We start from the raw sequence: 17579 nt of genomic DNA on the forward strand, positions 1-17579 counted from the left end.
ATGTTATTTTAAAGGAAATAACCCATTAATAAAAAACAGTTAAGAAAGAGGAACAGATGATTCAAAGAAGAATGAACAGAAATGAAAAGTAAAACACTGATCCATTCTATAGATTTTCCTATTTTATAATTTTGCAATTAATACTCAAAATGGGTAATTCTGTGTTAAAATGAATATTCTTACACATTACTTATGAGCATACAAGGTGGTACAATTAATAAGTAAACAAATAAATATAACATATTAATAGTGTTGACCATTAGGACCAAAAGTAGTATGGCAAGAGGGGAAAATGAATGATTTTGGAGGTGATGGATGTGACATTTTAGTTAAGTGTTCAGGGAAATGTCTCTCTGAACGGTGGCATTGGAGGATAACGTGAGTGTAATTGGGAAGAACATGATAATCTGTGGGAGAAGAGCCCTTCCAGAGGGCACCTATCAGGGAAAGCCCAAGACGAGGTGGGATTCTTGGTGATGTTGTATCCAGGAATCTTCTGTAAGAAACTCATCAGTGAGACAGCCCAGTATTTTTGTACAAAGTTATTTATAATTGTCTATAAGACTGAAGATATCACATTGCCATTAAAATGATTAATTTAAGGAGTTATGAGATGTGAACTTTAGATGAGCAAAAGCAGAAAACAGAGCAAACTCTGGATAATGTCTGATTTCAATTTTGTAAAACGGGTGTTTCTGAATATAGTAAGTAGATCAGGTATGACGCTGATAGCAGCCGTCACCTTTGTGGGGCAGAATCATAAAGTGTTACTTTCTGATATATTTTTTATAATTTTTAAAGATAATTTCAGTGTATGCTTGATAAAAAAAAATAAACAAAGGAAGAGACAGACATTAGTGATTTAGGTACACTCTGAATCCTAATCTTCTCTTTATCACAAATCTCGAAGCCTTTATTTTATTTTGGATGATTTACTCTGTCATATCACTACTTGCTATGATTTTCCTTTTTAAGTAACTGAAGTCATTGCCTTCCCTTCGATTTCACTCCTTCTGCCCTGTTACTTAGATCCATGGGAACATTTTAAAAACCCATACATAAAATCATGTGCACGTACAGGGCTGTATATAGCCTTTGTTTTCTCCATTGAGAACATATGGTGAAAGTCATCTCTTTCAGTCAGTGACAAATGCCCTCCCACACCATCTACTACTTTGACCCTTAATTAGATCTTCCCAGACAATCTAAAATAACTCATGTCTGAGCCCCTCCCTGTCTCTAGGGCCCCAAAGGATTGGTGCAGCAGCAGGAAAGCAAGGAAATATCTCAGTGCAGGATAGATGGGAGGAGTCAAATGGGTGAGCAACTGGGAGTTGAAAGAGGTTGCTTAGCCAAAAGAAAAGGAAGGAAGAAAGGGTGAAAAACAGAGAGAAGAAAGAGTGAAAAAACAAAGGCGAGCGAGCCAGCAAGCAAACACAGACACAACATGACCCGCTAGAACATCAGAGAAAACTGAACACGATATCAAAAGGTAAAGGCAAAATCTCATGCCAAGAAATCAGACAGCAAGCTGGTTAGGAGCCCCCAGCTCGACAGCTTCTGTTTTGATAACTACATAAAGTATACTGTCTAGGTGATGTCCTTTAAAGATCTGTTAAAACAAAACAAAACACTGAAATAAGTAAAGGAAGTAAATATGAATGTTAGAAAGGGAGGGTATTCAATGAACTTCCATAATCTGAAAAAATAAATGATTAGAATGGGAACTGGGAAAGAAGCCCAAGCACGGCTCCTGTAGAAGTGACGTGGGATGCAGGTGTGTCAATAGTTTTCCCAAGTGTTGCTAAAATGCTGTAAGTAAAGACTCTGAAGCAGAACGTAGAAAATGGTCTGCTTAGACTGGACATGATGACAGAGGGTTGCTGAGAAAGCTAGGGGAGTTGGCAGGTACAAGTTGGAATTTAGATAGAGGAAAATAAAGACATTAACACAAAACAAGATGAGAGAGAAAAATCAAACCTTGGGAAGAAGCAAGGCAAGCATCTCCGGTTTTATGTGGTGAGACATCGAAATTGAAGTCTGATCCTACCGAGAATTGTTTAAGGGACAAATGTCGAGCTCCTCAAGGGAGGATCTTTTGTGAGGGCAGGAGTAATCTGTAGTCCTGATAATCTGGATTGCTTTGAACACCTGTGGGATACTCAGTTTCCGACCGGCTTTACTGTCAGTAGATTCCGTCTAGTCAAGTCACTACTCCAGCTCAGTGTTTTTAAACCTTTTCTATTTCATGGCACACTCAAACCAATAGCTAACCTTCCTCAGCACATTTAAATTATTTTGATCAAAAAAAAAGAGTAAAAAAAAAAAAAAAGAATATAATTACTGTGCTTTAAGTCTCTTTTAAAATTACTGTGGGACATCGCCTGTGGCTCCAAGGAGTAGGGCGCCGGCCCCATATACTGGAGGTGGCAGGTTCAAACCCAACCCTGGCCAAGAAATACTGCAAAAAAAAAAAAAAAATTGCTGTGGCACACCTAAGATCCTCTCACTATACACCAGTGTACTGAAACATACCAGCTGAAAATCACTATTCTGATTGGGTGGCTAATTCTGCTTGGGTCCCAGAGACATAATTAGGAAGACAGTGTGACAGCAAGTTCAATCGAGGAAAAGAAATCAGAGCTAAATATGTTCTGGTATATTCCAGCCACATAGAATGGCAGGGTCCAGCCAAGAGCAAACAGCCACGACTTTCTTTGGCACTTTTGCAGGAGGGCCTCTGGGATAAACCGGGGCTTCCTTGGCAGGTACAATTTGGATGTGACATTTTAGATAAGTGTTCAGGGTAATATTGCTATGTGCTACAGCTTGAGGAGTATGGAAAGGTCAACCTACACCAAGTTTACTGTTCCAAAAATCTCCTTAAACATTTTGGTGCCAAAATTCCTTACAGTATGAAGACGCTAATTCTTAATACAGGTAAAATACTCTTTCTGGAAATCCCTACCAAAAAAGTACAAGTACCAAAAGTACAAGGTCTGTGAAGATTACACTGACTCCCTTACAAGTATTACCAGGCCTTAGACTAGAAGATTTGGGACCAGCTAGGGAAAATTCTGGATCAGAGAATATTTCCATGGAATTCAAGCTTCCCAGAATCATGGCTGCTGAATCTAAGTTAATGTTCATAAAAAAAACCCTTGTCATCCTGTGCCAGAAAGTGTGGGTGTCTGTGTTGTTTTAAAATTTAGCTTGTGCAGTTACAGAATTACAAAGAGTTCATCACAGGCAACATAATACCTTCCTGGACGCCCTGTTGGTGACCAAATGATCAGACCTAAAGCTTCTGACTGGAAGAGAATACGATGAGACAAGGACACAAAGTCAAATAAAGTTCGGTGATTCCATCTCTAAAATTTTCAAAAAGGAGCTATTTTTCAGATCCTCACTGCTATTTAATCAGATTGGGGAATTGTTTTCATGTTGGTCATTTTCTCCCTAAATTATCACTTCAATAACTTTGAAGGCTTTAGGGGAAAAAAAATGATTTCAATTTCAGCTTAGACATGTGATCAAAGGTTACCTAGAATATCCGAGCTAAAACACTTTGGAACGTATTTTACAGATTACATGTTATGAAGTTTATTCCTTTCATGCCCCCTTTCTTTCAGGAACAAAGCTTAAGAAGAAATATTCAAACATTACAGGATACCTGTAAGCCTAGAAAATCATGAAGATTTGCTATGAGGGTGTCATCCTTTTCTTGAACATTTGTTAAATAAGAGAACACATTATTCCTATGCTTGAATTTCAATAATGGAAGGCTAGAACAAGTCTTGGCTGTTCCTTTTTACTTGCTGGATATATATTGAGTGAATAAATGGTATATTACAAATGGGTGAAACCACTGAAGATAGTATTATTAGTGACTAGGAATCCATACAAATTTTTCCCCAAAATGTGAAATGGGATGGCTGTCCTGGGAGATAAAATTTCTGAAGAAGACTGGTATAAATGTAAGAAGGAACATTTAGAGAAGAAAGGATGAGGACATTTATAAAACGTCTCTGTTAACTCGTCCCTTCTCACCTCACCACTCTAAGCTTATCCGGCAACCATTTTGTTCTCTTGTCGCGCCTTTTCTCAGAAGGCCTATGTTACTAGGAGAGCCCAGCTGTCACAATTTATTCCCCTGGTCCTTTTCATTATCAGATAAATCTATCCTCTTTTTTTTTTTTTTTTTTTTTTTTTTTGAGACAGAGCCTCAAGCTGTCCCCCTAGGTAGAGTGCCATGGCATTACAGCTCACAGCAACCTCCAACTCCTGGGCTCAAGCGAGTCTCCTGCCTCTGCCTCCCAAGTAGCTGGGACCACAGGCGCCCGCCACAACGCCCGGCTATTTTTTGGTTGCAGCCGTCATTGTTGTTTGGCGGGTCCGGGCTGGATTCGAACCCGCCACCTTAGGTGTACATGGCTGGCGCCTTAGGTGGTTGAGCTACAGGCGCTGAGCCTATCCTCCTCTTTTTTAATACACAGCTTTGCCTCTGCCCCGTGTGAGTGGGTCCTTCACCTCGGGCGGCCACTGTGCTGTGTGACTGCGACCATTGCTCCCCTTCCTTCCACTCAAAGCTAGAAATGCCATTCTTCAGCCAATTTTGTTTCAGAATTTTCTCTTCTCTCCATCCCCTTATCTTAGTCTCAGTGAATTTGTTATTTTGACTCCTGTCATTGTCATCAACTGCTCCCCTGGTCTTTTATAGGTGAAAATCCCCTCACTGATTTTCTAGCCTCTCTTGAGCAGTGTAATACTCAAATACTGCCAGAGCTGTCTTCCTAAAAGACAAGTAGGACAATGCCATTTTCCTCCACAAAGCTTCTATTTCCTCCCATTTTCAAAGTAGCAAAAATCTAAACTTCTTAGCACAGGAAAAAAAATATTCATTGTAGTTTGACCTTTATGGTCTCTTGACCCTACACTGCCTCCAGCCTTAATGATCTATGCTCCAGGCACATTAAATGTCTTGCCATTCAGGGCTTTGCTCTTTAACATATATGCACCTTATGCTGGGCCAGTTTCTTTCCATAAAATGTTTTTCCATCATTCAGTTCTTTTTCAAATTCTAAATCATCCCCTAAGACTCTCCTCAAGCACTACTTAATAAATCTGTCCTGCCAAGCAGGACTATTTGCAGTATGTTTTGCAAGATCAGAACATTTTGCTGATAAGTCTAAGTTAGCAACTAGTATTGTATTTTAGTTATCAATTCTTATTTCCATTTTGGGCTTTATATCTGATACTTAACATGTTAATTTTGATCCTCCTTCTACTAATAGATAGTGAACTCACCAATGGCAGTAAAACAGTTTACTGGTTTCTGTACATTTACAAAATTTATCATAATGCCTAACATTCCATACATAATTGATAGATTATCAGATGAGGAAGGGAAAGGAAGAGGAGGGAAAGAAGATATATTTTCTCCTGATTTGACAGGAAACAACGTAATAAGAAGAGCAGAGGAATAAGTGAAAATATTGTTATAATTCCATATCTGGAAAATTACTTTATTTCTGAGCATGGACGTAATTTATAGCAAAGGCAAAATTCTGAGAAACAAAACCCATTCTAAATCAAAGAACTAAATCATTCCAATTTTAAGAAGTTTTCTATATCGTTTTATTTTTTTTAAATCATAAAAAAAAAGGGAAAAAGAAACTCTAATACAAATTGTATATGTTTCCAATGGCTGCTATAACAAATTTCCACAAACTCAGTGGCTTAAAAATGACAGAAATTTATTCTGTGATAGTTCTGGAGGCCAAATTTAATGTCAGTTTCGCTGAGGTTGAATCAAGCATTTTTGAAGGGCTGTGTTCCTACACTCTGGGGGACCCATTACTTGCCTTTTAGCTTCTGGAGGCTTGTGCATTTCTTGCCATTCCCTGGTTTGTGATCACATCACTCCACTATCTCCATCTTCATATCACCTTCTCCCTGTGTATCCCATCTCCCAGAATAATCTCCTCATCTCAAAACCCTTAACTTAATTACATCTGCAAAGACCCTTTTTCTAAATGAGGTAACATTCACAGCTTTTGGCAATGAGGAGATGAACATATTTTGGGGAATCATTTTAAGCTTCTATACAAATGCTAATATTTGCTATAATTATATTTTTTATAATTCCAAACTCTACTATGTGAAGGCAGAAAGAAGGTGGTAGCATGGCATTTGATTTAGTAGAGTAAAAGAAAGACAAATTAAATGTAAAAAGAAGATGTTGACAAAAGATTAAACAAGCATGCCCATATAGTGATCACTAAGAAAAATTCAGACACTGGAATATCCAGGTATTTGTCCAAGACGGGGTGGAGGCCAGGAGTCAGAAACGAAGATTTTTTGAAACACTGAGGCACCTATGATCATGCCTCCACAATACAGGAGTTAGCAATCTCCCCATCCTTAAAGGAAAGAAGAGACATCATCTCTGAAGAACTTGAACAAGAATAGTCCAAATCCATAACACAAAAGGGACAGACATGGTACAAACTGGACACTGAGACCTATGGCACCTTAGCTAAGCCCCAGCGTCCTTATATATCCCCAACCTGAAGATTAAGAAGTCTTCTATTTCAGTAGTAAATGACGACTGCAGAGAACATTAACCTCAGATACAGACATTTTTGTGTCTTGCTCATGAAAATAAAATCAACTCAGAAAACTAGAGAGAACCCATGGACAGAGATTAGGAGTTTAGTGCCTCATTAAAAAATATATTTGGACACTGAAGGATCATTACTGCAAATTCATCAGGGAGAAAAACGAAAACAAAATGAATGAAACAATGAAGAAGCTCAGAGAAACAAAGAATATGCAGAAATAAGAAAATTTCAAAGGAATGATGATAATGCCTCTAGAGGTTGACAAGATACCGCCTTGGGGAAACAACACAGAATGCTATAAAAAAAGAAACAGAAAATAAGAAACATAATTATACATTTAAAATTCAAGGATCAAAAGTAAATACCTAGTACATACCTAGTAAAAGCATTAAAAGATGATGAAGAGTAAATTGAAAAAGACAAATTATAAAAAGGACAGAAACAAGTAAAAAGTAGATTGAAAAGTAGATTATTAATGTAGATATTACAACATTCTACAAATTTAAAAAAAAAGGAGATAAGGATCAGTGCCCATAGCACAGTGATTACAGTGCCAGCCACATACACCAACGCTGGCGGGTTCAAATCTGGACCAGGCCAGCTAAGCAACAATGACAACTGCAACAAAAAATAGCCAGGCGTCATGGCTGGTGCCTGTAGTCCCAGCTACTCGGGAGGCTGAGGCAAGAGAATTGCTTAAGCCCAAAAGTTTGAGATTGCTGTGAGCTGTGACAGCACAGTACTCTACCCAGTGCAACATAGTGAGACTCTGTCTCAAAAAAAAAAAAAAAAAATTGAGGTAAGAAAAAATACTACTAAAGAAATTATTAAGTCCATAATCCAAGGAAATTTCTCACAGTTAACAACATAAGTCTCCAGATGGAAACAAATATTTAAGTGCCCCAGCAAAAGGGATGGACAAAGATCCATAAGGAGAAACATTCTTATAAAGTCCGTGCCCTAGTAAGGAAGAGAAGATCGCAGTGAACAAAGTAGGTCATAAAAAAAAGAATGATTGAGATCAAAATAACGTTGGCCTTCTCAACAACAAGTTAGGAAGCTAGAATGTAACTGGAAAATGCTTTTAAAATCCTAACTAAAAATTCCTTCCAATCTATAAATCTGTATCCTGCTAAAAGTTTAATCAAAGATGAGGATAAAATACATTTCCTGACATGAAAATCTGTAAAATATTGATTGACCATAGAAGTTTTCTCATGTTACTAGAATACGAACTCCAGTGGGAACAACACACGGAAAGAGAAAAAAAAAACAAAAGGGGGGAATAATTTCCAGAATGATGCTATAACATTATAAAATGGAAAAGGAATTTCCATGATGATGGCCAAAGTATCTCCAAATAACATCTCTTTATAAAATGTCTCAGAGAGCAACCAGACAAGACTTAGAAGAGAGGGTGTCCAGAGAGATTTCTCCAAGGGGGGCGGGGAGAATATTTTTCTAGATTATCTGATCAGTCTGTTTTTGTAGAAAATTGAATAGAGGGGGATTTAATTAAGATTTTGGGACTTGGGAAAGAATTAGCAAAAAAAATGAAACAAGTGAGAAAGAAAGAGGAAGAAAGGAGAGAAGGAAAAAGGGAAGAAAGGAAATGAGGAAAGGAGGAAGTCAGCAAAAGAAAAATAAATAAAATGCTTATTTTGAGGAAAAACAAAAATTCTATAATAAAAGGAATATAACCATATCATCTCACCAGATTTAACAGTAAACATATTTGTACAATCTTAATAACTAAACACTCAAGATAGATTTAAACTAAAATAGTGATATTACTATACTGGGAAAATAAAGAATTTGAGGGTTTTAAGGAAGTTTGAATCTGAATCTATAGTAACAAGAAATCAATCAATAAGCATTAGATTTAGAAACGATGAGATAGTTGTATGGAGGTTAATTAAAGCCACAAAAGTAAAGCAACGATTAAAGAAGCTAGAAGTGGTTGCTTTCTTGTAGTAAGTGCCAAAAGGTTTGTTTCTGTAATTATTAGACTTCAGACTTACTTGAATTTTAAATACATAGACATATATTTATTTGATGAAAGTCATGTTTAAAAGAAATGTTAAATGTATTTAACCTATTCCGCTTTGCTTAGAGTTAAAAGTCAAATCAAACAGCCAGATGTCCTCTCTTTACCTTTTAAGTATTTCCACAGAAGCAGATTACACTATGAACATGACTTTGTTAAAGTAGCGAGTTAAGGCCTGAATGTGTACTTGAGTCTCATCCTACTCATCACAAAGAATTGAAATTGATGGGATGTTTTTGAACAAAGTTGCTGCGAGAGGAAATGCAGCTTCCTGAAGGTATTTTTATATCACAAGATCAAACTTGACAAAAAATTTTCTTTAATAAAGAGACAATGCATTCCTAAAACCATCTGTATTGTTTTTACCTGGTTTTCGGAGTTTTAAACTGTCTTCAAGTGAAGCACTCACTGGGGATGGTTATTCCTTCACCTCCCCTTCCAATCACCACGGGCAAGCGAAAGGAAACTCCTGAAAAGAAGAAATGTTGATTTGTAAATTCAGAATTAGCACGCGTTCGAAAACTTCCCATACTAACGCTGATTTTAGCAACTTGTTTACAATAAGGTCTTCTTTATCTTCCTTTACTCTAAAATAAATCTCATGCAAGATGATATTTTTCAGAGCATAACGGCTCTTTAAAAATAATATTTTTGCCACATTCACAGAGAGCAAAGTGCAAGGAGCATTTATACAATAGGAGGAGATTCTGTTATTATTTCTGACCAGCAACCTAGTGTCATGTTTTTCCTTCCTCCCTTCTTAGACCAAGTACGTTATCCACAACGGGTCAATCTCATTCCTACTTATTTCCTCAGGACTAAGGGTCAGGCAACATGCAGCATCCTTGGGAAAGTGGCCCAAAGGAACAAAAAGGCCATCTCAGTCAGACATCAGGAAACAAAACTGTTTCCAGCGACACCAACAAAATGAAAACAGAACGCTCTAGAACTGTGTGCTTTCTGAATCATAGTCTGTAATAATATCACACATGCTGTGTTTTGACCACCCAAGAGAAATCAAAGACATTGTATCTCTGTAAACGCGTCTTGGTCTTACTGATGTTTGTGATTCTAAAATCAGGAGCATGGGTGGGACCCTCTTTGTTCCTGGGAAAGGATCAGTCAGTATCTGCTAAAGCTGTTAGAAAAAAGTCTTAAAATGATCCCTTTGTCCCAGATCTGCTATGGGAATTTGTGGTATGCAACATCAAAAGAGGAAATTCAGGTCACCTCTGCTGGCCGTCCTCGTGAGTGTGTGAATCAAAAACATGCACTGGGGAGTCAGACAGATTCCTGTTTCAAAACTGGCCTCTTCTTCAACTTATCCAAATGTGATCCTTACCGATAGTCAAAGAGGAAGGCTCAGAAAATTTTCAAAAGGGGCTGGTTCTAAGAAAACTGGATTAAAATGGTCACAATACTCCATTCCCCTTAGAAAATTACCAATAAAAAGGTGGACCCAAATCTTGATAGCTAAAAGAAAAAAGAAATGTTCGAGAATATTTCTGTTCACCATAAAATAGATAAAACATCAAGTGGTTCAGGAGCAGCCGGAGAATGCGTAGCCATGAACACCCAGGCTTAGCTTCTTGAGAAGCTAATGCTGTTGATGCTCTTAGGACCTGACATCATAGGCTGCTGTCTCCCCATGGGCAGGGTAATCAACCACACAGCCACTACTAACCGTGGATCCCCAGGAGTGGTCAGACTCGCAAAGGAATGAGACACTTATCTCCGGGAGTTCCCAGCTCATATCATCTGGTAAAAGTGCAGAGATACTAAAAGGTGGTAGGCCGTCCTACTGAAAACAGAGCAGTGAGCTCTTAGAGGCAAAGGAAGAAACATAAAAGTAAAACCAGATTTTATTATTTGGGTAAAGTTTCCACTTTAGTCAGCCTGATATTGCCCTAAAATGAAGCTGCCTCTGCAACTTGATTTTCTTCCCACCTACACTATTCGTCACTTGCTTTCCAGGTAACACAATCCTGCCCCTCTTAGAAGCCTCCTTTCAAATTTCACCTCCTTGGTAAAAATTTCCCTGGGTGATCCTAGCCCATGGCATTGAACTCATCCATGATCCTTTCACAACAAGGCTTGAGGAGTCTTGGGAAGGTCTTCTATCTTGAGAAGTTATGTGTGTATCTATGTTTGTTTAACCTGATGACTTATCTCCTATGCTTCAGTGCAAATCCCAGGAGACCAAGGACCCCGTTTTCTGTTTTAATTTCCCATAGTTCTCATTTCAATTTTGTACCATTAATATATAAGGGTTGATAAAAGAACCAGCATACATGTTTCCCTTAGGCACAAGTCTCATAATGCATTTTAGAAATTTATGCTAACTTTGTGGAAAAATATTGTCCGATCATTTAGAACTTTTTTTTTCAGTAACGTAGAAGTTTGGGTTAGAATAAAACAATGGACAGTTGATGGCCAATATCTATAGAGGACCTTCTAAGTTGCTTGTTGGTAATTCTACAAGGTATTGTAACATTCATGAGTTCAGAAAAAACTTTCTTTGTAATTTTCTCCCTCTGCACTGGAGTAGGCCGAGGCCAGAAGTTATCTTCAGTTGTGTTTTTTCAATTAAGTTTTTAAAGTTGTATTGCTTGTTAAATGATACCAAATTCAAAATAATGTATTAAACATTGGCTTTCTTAAGTATGTCTAAATTTAGTTCAAAGTCCACGTATGTTTTTGAAGATTTTTATTTCTCCTCGTGAAGATTTAAATGGTCTGAGAAAACAAAGAACTACTTAAGAGTACACAGAGCCGTACAAACTTAAAAATATTACCAGCCATGCCAGAATGCAATAAATAGAATTTAAACTAGGAAAACATAAAAAATCCATTTATGTTCTTGACCAACTTCAAAATATAGAAAAATTTTCTGCCAGTCACATGAATATTTTATTTCATTTTGTTTCTTCCAAGGAAAAATATACCATTTCAATTAGAACATGTATCATTTTTACTGTGTAAAAATGAAAAGTCATTGTAAAGGACAACATGGCATCTTAAATGCAGAATTGAGGTAGATGAAAGCTGCCTAAATATAAAAATTCTCATTGCAGAGGTCCTTGCTATCAGAAAGATGGGAAAACAAAGTAGACACACAGATAGGGAAAGGTATCTGCGTGCAAAAACCACAGGTTTGGGGGAATAAGAAAGAAGGGTTTGAAAAGCAGAAGGCAATGCTTTGTTGCTTTCTACCAAAACAACTTTGGAAGAGTTGTTTGAATTTACTGAGTCTTGATTTCTTCATCTGTAAAAGCACAATAGTTCCTCATTTCCTGGTGGCTACATGAAGTAAGTGAAATATATAATGTACAGCATCCGGAAAAACTATGGAGAACTATGGACATTCAACAGGTGAACACTACCTTTGTGCTTTTTAGATAGATGTAGCAGTTCAACACAGCAGATATATAATATTGTTTAAAAGAAAAAACTCATACATCCAGATAGAGTTTTATAGAGATGGGAAGATTTTTATAGACCTTCAAGACAGAAAAAAAATTGGAGCAGTATAAAGTATTTAGAGAAAGTAAAAGCATGAATCTAATTATGTGGAGGAATAGATATACAGGTACTCTTGTAAAGATGAGTCTGAGTGGAAGGAAGTGCTTATGTGAAAAGATGTTTTAAAAAGAAGCCAAAATGTAAAATTGGTCTGGATCATGAATTCCAGGTACAGGAGTGAGGATATCTTAAGAATCCAGTAAATCTCCTCTGAGCAGGGCAAAGGATATCAACAATTATAAAAGGACACTCAGTTATTATAATAAAAAATTACAACAATGAAGCCTTTCCTATTGAAAATATGAATTTCTTTCAATCATTGAAATAAAACTTACTATTCATCGATTTTTATTTGAGATTTCACAGAAGAGAGCTTTCCATAAAGCATATTACTACATTATAAATTATACTGTGCTTTTAAGAAATGACCAATAAGGCAACAAAACTCCTCCCTGCTTAATTATTTGTAAGCATATGGAATTTTGGACCAAGTATGAAGAAGAGAAGCATATTGCAAGACATGCGGATGCCTTATCCTGCATAAAATTACCCTGTTTGAAAAGCAGAGCAGATCAAAAAACACTGTAATGGATCTTCAATGGGTCACTGGGGAATTCTTCAGACACAATAGAATCTCTCTGTAATGACAATAAATTGCACATATTATACTTACTATTCAGGAAGCACATGCTTTGTTTACCTGTAACATTTTTCTAGATGGATAGTGATACTGTCTAAAAAGAGCCTCCAGACATACAATTTTGTTTATTCCCCCTCCCTCTCACAGTTTTGTCCTATTTAAGGTAATGGATCTTTCTGTTTGGGTATATGACACATCTATTATTATCTGATAGCTCATATGTTAGTCTTGCAGCTCTGTTTCAAATAATGATTCAACTAGCCTGAAAGGAAAAAGGAATATTAGTACTCAGAATAATATAGGCTAAAGTGCCCAGGGCTCTACCCCATCCTGGAATGCCATTTATGTTTGAAAAGCTCTGTAAAACAAAACTTATTTTCACCGAGGAAAATTAAAGCATGTCGAGAACTCAGTTCAAATGAGCGATTACAACATGCAAAGAATATATGATTATTAACATTTGTTCAACTTTCTTGCATTAATGCAAGATGCCCTGAACTGCTTAGGTTATTGAAGAAAAGGGTAGGGGGTCTACTTCCATAAAATGATAAAAAATAGTTTCTCGTATCTCACTTTTAATCAAGACGGATCTGAGAGATGTAGTCAAGGAGCGGCTTCAGCCAAAGAGGCAGTGGCTTCCCAACAGACTCATCTGCGTGAGCAGGTGAAGAGAGGGCCAGCTTGTTTTCAGAAGTCTTGACCCAGTCTAGGACTTGGTGTTCTAAGCCATTCCCCAGTCTCTTAATATAGCTAGACCTCCATATGGTTTTCACAAGTTGAAGAGGAAGTGTAAACCCTATAGAAAGCTAGAGAAGACTCATAAAGATTAATAGAGTCTTGTAAAATAGATCTATAAAGTACCATTTATAAAAGCGACATTTTTTCCAAATTAGAAAGTACATCAAGATAGAGGACTGACTTGAAAGTCTTAAATTATTATACACTAAACAGGAATTTCGGAAAATGTCTTTGAATGTGAACACATATAGAAGGCAGATGATTGGAGAAAAGCTACCATTTTTAAAACTAGAAAGATGAGAAACTAGAGTACATAATAATAATGTTAATTTTTGGTTAGAACAAGTAGTGACTTACCATTAGATGATATGAATGAGATTTCAGGTTCAATGAGAGGGACACATATTCTTTGTAGAAGAGATGAAAGGCGAGGGTGTTCATCATTCATGGGGTTAGAAAGAAGGCATCAGAAGGAAGGAACATGAATCATACCAACTTCCTCTTAACAAGAATATTATAAGAATTATGGGCCACCTACAGTGTGTCAGGACATATTCTCAATTAATTCTTTAATAATAATTCTTTAATAAGTTTAAGTAACTTGGTGAAGGTCAAGATAGTGGCAGAACCAAGATTTGAAACTCAACTATCTAGATCCATAGCTCACACCGTTAATGTTTCTTGGTTCTCAATGTTGTTATTATTTTTATTTTTGTTTATAGGATTGGCTATTATTCTGTGCCTTTAAAGTTTATGTTAGGATATGAACAGCATCTGGGCCCATATGGCATATCGTAGAGATGGGGAAGTGTGGGGTAACGGAAAATGAGGTCAGTGAGTAACCCTGAAAAGGCCTCTATGTGGCCATTCTCTAATTCTGAAAGAAGTTCTACTGTGGGTCAAATGTTCTCAGGCATCTTCACATGTTACAGAGAAGTCTTTTGTAAAGCAAGAAAGCCAGCAACTTTATTGCTGATAGGCAGAAAGTTTTAGTGGTCTGGATAGAATGTCAAACCAGCCACAATGTTTTCTGACACCAAAATCTAATCCAGAACAAGGTCCCACCAGGTCTCTTCAGATCTATAAAAGCTAAGAGAAGTAAGGAAGCTACAGAAGTGAAGTTGGAAGTTGGAAGACATTGGTTCATGAGGTTTAAGGAAGAAGCTATCTCTATAATACAAAAGTTCAAGGTGAAACAGCAAGTGCTGATGAAGAAGTTGCAGCAATTGTCTAGAAGATCTAGCTACGATTGTCAATGAAGGTGGCGCTGCTAAACAACATACTTTTGATGTAGACAAAACACTCTTTTACTGGGAGAAGATATCATCAAGGACTTTTCTAGCTGTGGAGGAGAAGTCAATGCCTGCTTCAAAGGTTCAAAAGGCTGGCTGACACTCTTATTAGGGACTAAAGCAGCTAGTGGCTTTAAATTGAAGTCATGTTCATTGATCTCTCCAAAAGTCCTAGGGCCTTTAAGAATTATGTTAAACCTGCTCTGTCTATACTCTACAAATAAATAACAAAGCATATGTTTACAGCATGGTTCACTGAATATGTTAAGTGCACTAAAGAGCTACTTCTCAGAAGAAAAGTTTCCTTTCAAAATATTACTGCTCATTTACAATGCCCTGGTCACCTAACAGCTTTTTTGAAGATGTATTTGGATTTGAGCCATTTTCATACTGCTAATACAATATCTTTTCTGGAGTCCACTGATGAAGGAGTAACTTCAACTCTCAATTCTTAGTAAGAAATCCATTTTGTGAGGCTGTGTCTGCCATAGATAGTAATACCTCTGACAGATCTGAGAAAATTAAATTGAAAACATAGATGGGTTCTGTCATCTTAGATGCCATCAAAAACATTCATGATTCATGGAAGAAAGTGAAAATATCAACATTAACAGGAATTTATTCTAAAACCTATGGATGACATTGAAGAGTTAAAGTTAGTTGCAGATGGGGTAGAAATAGCAAGTGAACTGGAATTAGAAATGAAGCCTAAATTTGGGACTGAATTATCGTGATTTCATGAATAAATATGGAATTTCACCTCATGAATGAGCAAAGAGATCATTTCGTGATGGGGAATCTACTTTGGTAAAAATGCAATGAACATTGTTGAAACGACAAGAAAGGATTTAGAATATTACATAAACAGTTGATAAAGCATCAGGGTTTAGGAGAATTGACTCCAAAGTTCTACCATGGGTCAAATGCTACCAAGTATCATGACATGCTACAGAGAAATCTTTTTTGAAGGTGAGTTAGTCAATGCAGCAAAGTTCATTACTGTTTTATTTTAACAGCAATTTATTTTAAGACATTGCTACAGGCACCCCAACCTTCAGCAACCACTACCCTCATCAGCCAAGAGTCATCAACTTCAAAGCAAGACTCTCCATAAATAAAAAGATTAAGACTCCACTCCAGGAGGCTGACGCACATGGATTGCTTGAGCTCACAAGTTCAAGACCAGCCTGAGCAAGAACAAGACCCTGCCTAAAAAAAAAAAAAAAAAAAAAAAGCCAGACACTGTGGCAGGCACCTATAGTCCCAGCTACATTAGGCTGAGGTAAGGGGATGTCTGGAGCCCAAGAGTCTGAGGTTGTTGTGAGCTATGATCCCATGGTAGTCTACTGATGGTGACAGAGTGAGTCTCAGTCTTTTATTTAAAAAAAAAAAAAAGATTAAGACCCACTGTGTTAGCATTGTGTTGGCATTTCGTAGCCAGGCACAGTGGCTCATATTTGTAATACCAGCACTTTGAGAGGCTAAGGAACTCATGCTCGAGGCCAGGAGTTCAAGACCAGCCTAAGCAACAACAAGACCTGGTCTGTATAAGATTAATGAATTTTTTTAAAAAGCATTTTTAATTGGGCCAGGCGTGGTGGCTTACACCTGTAATTCTAGCATTTTGGGATGCCCAGGCAGGTGGATTGCCTCATTTCACGGGTTCAAGTCCACCCTGAGCAAGAGCGAGACCCTGTCTCTGAAAATAGCCAGGCATGAGGCTGGTACCTGTAGTCCCAGCTCCTTGGAAGGCTGAGGCAAGAAAATTGCTTGAGCCCAAGAGTTTGAGGTTGCTGTGAGCTATGACTATGACACCACGGCACTCTACCCAGGGTGAAAGTGAAATTCTGTCTCAAAAGAAAAAATATATATATTTTTAATTAAGGCATATACTTTTTTAGGACATAATGATATTTCATACATGTAATAGACCACAATATAATATAAGCATAATTTTTTTTTTTTTTAAGAGACAGTCTCACTTTATCGCCCTTGGTAAAATGCTGTGTCACACAGCTCATAGCAACCTCCAACTCTTGGGCTTAGGTAATTCTCTTGCCTCAGCCTCCCGAGTAGCCAGGACTACAGGTGCTCACCATAATGCCCAGCTATTTTTTCATTGCAGTTTGGCCGGGGCTGGGCTTAAACCCGCCACCCTCGGTATACGAGGCCGGCGCCCTACCCACTCAACTCAGCCATAGGCACCACCCAAGCATAATTTTTATATGCATTTGGAAACAAAAAATTTCTTGTGACTTCTTTTATTGAATTATTCAGTTTTTTAGTGGGTCTGTAACCAAATCAGTAGTATCTCTGAAAAATGCCTGTGTATATAAAATTAAACCTTTAACTTTGGCACAATCTCAGGCCTAGAACTTTTATAATGTTAATTAAAGAGGGAGTAATCAGAAGCAGGCTCCATTTAGCTGCTTTTAATTTTTTCCTTCACATTGTAAATAGATTTTAATCTTCTCCAGACCACCAAGTCAGACTCATCAATTGTCCTTAAAACGTCAAGGGCAATTTGAAGCAATCTGGTCCAAAACCCCACAGTTTACAGATAAGGAAACTGTATCTAGAAATATTTGTGTAGCTGGGATGATAATCTGGTTCTTGTATCCCAGTCCCTCTCCTCAGAATCTAGTCCCCATGTATATATTTTTTCTCTTTCAATGTTTGCATTATAGATATTAATTGGAAGAATGCTAGTAAAATGT

This window comes from Otolemur garnettii, unplaced genomic scaffold (genome assembly GCF_000181295.1).
Source record: "Otolemur garnettii isolate 467f Iridium unplaced genomic scaffold, OtoGar3 scaffold00009, whole genome shotgun sequence".
Classification (NCBI taxonomy): Eukaryota; Metazoa; Chordata; class Mammalia; order Primates; family Galagidae; genus Otolemur; species Otolemur garnettii.